We start from the raw sequence: 5,426 nt of genomic DNA, 5'->3' as shown, positions 1-5,426 counted from the left end.
ATGAAGCAAGCAAAGGCAATTTCCAGGTGAGGCGTGGCTCGAGTACAACAAAGGTTTTAGACTTAAAATGCAGATCCATTCGGAATTGGAGTGGAATGAGGAGGACGTGTCCGGTTTCATCCATAAGATGATGGTAGCGAAGGAAGCTAAGACATGGTATGGCAGGAACGAGCAGTCCTTTTGCGGGCACGCCCAGAGGGGAAGAGACAAACTACTTCAGAGGCACAGGCAGTACAACGCAGGAAAACCCACGCACAACACCGGTCCACCGGCAATATGTTGGAAGTTTGAGACCAACGAATGCACATATGGGGCGGCATGTAAGTTCCAACACATATGCCCCAAGTGCGGGGAAGGACACCAGGCAGCGGGATGCCGGCGCCAGAAGGACCAGAAGGGAGACAGGAAGGATAAAAAGAAATGAGGAAAGGAAAACAGGGGGAAAAGGGGTCACAGAAGGGCACAAGGATTTAAGGCTAGCATGGCCCCCCCATCAAAATGCCAGAACTGAACAGACTATCTAACAGGTACCACAGTAAGACAGACGCAGCAATCCTAGTACAGGGTTTCAAACAAGGCTTTCCTTTCCCTTTCAAGGGCAGCCTCCCCATTGGCAGCAAAACGAATCTAAAATCCACGACAGAACACCCAGGGGTGGTAACCAGGAAGATTGAGAAGGAGAAGAGGCTAGGGAGAATCGAGGGCCCCCTTCCCGCGAAGATGGTAGAGGGTTTGGTGATCTCTCCATTAGGGGTAGTCCCTAAGAAGGAAAAAGGGCAGTACTGCCTAATCCACCACTTTTCCTTCCCAGAGGGAACTTCGGTGAATGATGGAATTAGCTCAGAAATATGATCAGTAAGCTACTCCACGATTGAGGACGCCATAGACCTAGTGAGGGCATCGGGGTGGGGGACCCTGATGGCGAAAGCAGACATTGAGTCCGCTTTCCGCCTACTCCCGGTGCACCCGGAGAGTTTCCATTTGTTAGGTTTCCATTGGGAAGGGAACATTTACATAGATAAGGCTATGCCTATGGGATGCTCAGTATCATGTGCATATTTTGAGATGTTTAGCACAGTGGGCACTGCACGACAGGCACCCAGTGGGAGGAAAGCTCCACTACCTGGATGACTTCCTTTTCACGGGCCCTGCAGAGTCTGCCGAGTGCGGGGGCACCCTGGCAGCATTCAGAGCATTGGCGAAAGAGCTAAGGATCCCCCTTTCAGAAGAAAAGACAGAGGGGCCGGCCACCAGGATCACCTTACTGGGGATAGAGCTAGATTCGGTAGCAGGCACGTCCAAGCTTCCAACAGAGAAAGTAGAAGAGTTCCGGAAGGAGATCAGGGGCCTGTGTGGGAAATAAAAGGCAACATTGCGGGACCTCCAGAGGTTAATAGGCAAATTGAACTTCGCGACCAGGGTGATCCCAGTGGGAAGGGAATCTATGACATAATATCGACAGACAGAATATCTACATACAAAAATATCGACACAAAAATATCGAAATCAAAAATATCGGAGTCATATCTTCATAAAGGTAAGTACAAAAATATCGAAAAATTAATAGCGTAGTACAAAAATATCGAAATTAAAAATATCGTTTTTTTAAATGTATAAATAATAATGTAAAAATATTTTTAAAATACATATAATTTTACAAATGTTAAATAAAAACATTAAAACATAATTAAAAAATTAAAACTAATACATATACATTTAAAATAAATTAAAAACGTAATAATTGAATGTAATTTTTTTTTTTATTGATTTAATTTAAATATAAATTTATTTTATTTTTACCCTGTACGCCTGTACCCCAAAAACCCAAAACTGACCCTGAACCCTAAAAATACCCCTTTACCCAAAAACCCAAAACTGACCCTGAACCCTAAAAATACCCTTTTACCCAAAAACCCAAAACTGACCCTGAACCCTAAAAATACCCCTTTACCCAAAAACCCAAAACTGACCCTGAACCCTAAAAATACCCTTTTACCCAAAAACCCAAAACTGACCCTGAACCCTAAAAATACCCCTTTACCCAAAAACCCAAAACTGACCCTGAACCCTAAAAATACCCCTTTACCCAAAAACTGAAAACTGACCCTGAACCCAAAAAATACCCCTTTACCCAAGAACTAAAAACTGACCCTGAACCCTAAAAATACCCCTTTACCCAAAAACTGAAAACTGACCCTGAACCCTAAAAATACCCCTTTACCCAAAAACTGAAAACTGACCCTGAACCCTAAAAATACCCCTTTACCCAAAAACTGAAAACTTACCCTGAACCCAAAAAATACCCCTTTACCCAAAAACCCAAAACTGACCCTGAACCCTAAAAATACCCCTTTACCCAAAAACTGAAAACTGACCCTGAACCCAAAAAATACCCCTTTACCCAAGAACTAAAAACTGACCCTGAACCCTAAAAATACCCCTTTACCCAAAAACTGAAAACTGACCCTGAACCCTAAAAATACCCCTTTACCCAAAAACTGAAAACTGACCATGAACCCTAAAAATACCCCTTTACCCAAAAACTGAAAACTGACCCTGAACCCAAAAAATACCCCTTTACCCAAAAACTGAAAACTGACCCTGAACCCTAAAAATACCCCTTTACCCAAAAACTGAAAACTGACCCTGAACCCTAAAAATACCCCTTTACCCAAAAACTGAAAACTGACCCTAAACCCAAAAAATACCCCTTTACCCAAGAACTGAAAACTGACCCTGAACCCTATAAATACTCCTTTACCCAAAAACTGAAAACTGACCCTGAACACTAAAAATACCCTTTTACCCAAAAACTGAAAACTGACCCTGAACCCTAAAAATACCCCTTAAAAAAACTAAAACATATAAAATTTAAAATAATATTATATACTTACCTATACTTACGTTGTAATGGTATGCGTTGTAAAGGTACCTGCGTTGTAAAAACATGCGTTGTAAACACATGCGTTGTAATGGTTTTTGCGTTGTAAAAATTTTGTTGTAATGGTAGTGCGTTGTAAAAGTTGCGTTGTAAAGGTTGTTTCCCCGGTGGATAGCGTAGGGGTAAAAATTACTATTCACACTCCAGAGGGTGCAACAGTAGGGAAAGCGTTGGATAGCATGGGGGTAAAAATTAATTCCCACACTACTCCCACTTTAACACACAACACACTACACATATAAAAAAGACAATTAATATAAATTTCAATTAATCAATTAATAACAATTAATATTACTAAATTGATGTAATTATAAATAAACTAAATAACACATATTAATTACTAATTAATTAACAATAAATACCAAAGAAAATTACAATCTCTTTAATTAATAACATTTAATTATGTCACACCCTATCCCCCTATAAACACACAACCCACTACACAGAAATAAATCATATCATTTATTCACTTAATAATTATTAATTACCAATTAATTATTATTTAACAATAACAAAAAATTAAATATATTAGCACATTAACTCTAAATAATTTAATTACATAATTAATATTATTTAATTACCAATTAATTATTAATTAACAATAACAACACATTAAATATATTAGCACATTAACTCTAAATAATTTAATTACATAATTAATATTATTTAATTATCAATTAATTATTAATTAACAATAACAATAAAGTAAATATATTAGCACATTAGCTGTAAATAATTTAATTTACTAATTAATATTATTGTTTCCCAATTAATTAATTAACAATAACAAAAAAATATATATATAAAAAAATTACTCTAATTAATGTAATTAACTAATTAATATTAATTAATTACCAATTAATTATTAATTAAAAATATGTACAAAATTATATTAATTAATTAACTAATTAATATTAATTAATTACCAATTAAGTATTAATTAAAAATATTTACAAACATATATTAATTAATTAATTATTATTAAATTACTTCCCACCCTATTCCCCTATAAACCCACAACCCGCTCTGATACTAAAACGCAAAATGTAAACAAATTTACAAATTTTCAAACATACATTACAAAACATGTTTAACAAACATATAAACAACACATTAAAATACATAACACTAAACAAAATTTCGATATTAGTAAAATTCGATATTAGTAACATACATACCTTAAAAAAACGATATTCTGTCTGTCGATATTTTGGACATCGATATTCTTTACTATCGAAATTAAAACATCGATATTATTGTATATCGATATTTTAATTTCGATATTTTGTCTGTAAACCGTGGGGAATGGTCTTTGCCAGAAGACTAACACAGCTGACACGCGGACTCACGCAGAAACACCACCTGAGTCAGGTTAGGAGCAGAGGTAAAGAAGGATTTAGTGATGTGGGATTCCTTCCTGGCAAACTTTAATGGCACGTTAATTTCGCATGAGGGATGGATAACTAACAAACAGATCGAGTTGTACACGGACGCATCAGGTAGCACAGGCTTTGGGGCTATCCTGGGGGACAGGTGGTGTGCAGAGCGGTAGCCCGCCAAGTGGCACAGGCAAGGTATCACAAAGAATATCACCTTCCTAGAGCTGGTTCCCATCTTAGTGCACTGACGATATGAGGCGGGCACATGCGGAACATGAAATTACCTCTATGGTCAGACAACAAGGGGGTGGTGCAGACCATTAGCAGCGTCTAATGCGGAGGTTGGTTGCATTACAGCTGCACGGCAACATGGAGGTGCGAGCACGCCACATCCCAGGGGGTGGAGAACGAAGTGGCAGACCCCTTGTCCAGACAGACAGGTTCAGGAGGCTGGCACCCAGGGCGGAGCAGAGCATGACTCCTTTTCCAGAGCAGCTGTGGGACAGACATAACTGAGCTGGTACACCAGGCACTCGCGCCCGATGCGGCCAAGAGGTACAAGAAGTACACAGAGACAGTGATGAGGGTAGGCGGGATCAGTTCCCTGGGCGACTCAGGTGCAATGGGCAGGGCAGCGGAGCAGTTTATTCAATGGGCATTCAAGACAGGAAAATCCAGGTCCTGGGCCCAAGCCCACTTGGCCGCGGTGGCCCACTTCGCAAGAATAGAGACGGGGCAAGACCCTGTAGCATCTCACTACATCAGGGCAGCAATGAAAGGGAGGAGAAGGAAGGAGGGTCCTGGAAAGGATACTAGGCGTCCCATCGATTTCACACGACTGTGCGTACTGCTTGCCGCTCTGGGTGCCAGCCTCCTGAACCTGTCTGTCTGCAATCTGGACAAGGGGTCTGCCACTTCGTTCTCCACCCCCTGGGATGTGGCGTGCTCGCACCTCCATGTTGCCGTGCAGCTGTAATGCAACCAACCTCCGCATTAGACGCTGCTAATGGTCTGCACCATGGTCTGGGGGGGGTGGGTGGTCGCAGACGAGTTTGAGGTAGTACTGTTCCGGGCAGCCTTCTCCACCGCCTTCTTTGGGGCCTTCC

This window comes from Lissotriton helveticus, chromosome 3_1 (genome assembly GCF_964261635.1).
Source record: "Lissotriton helveticus chromosome 3_1, aLisHel1.1, whole genome shotgun sequence".
NCBI lineage: Eukaryota > Metazoa > Chordata > Amphibia > Caudata > Salamandridae > Lissotriton > Lissotriton helveticus.
Note: the sequence above shows the minus strand (reverse complement) of the source record.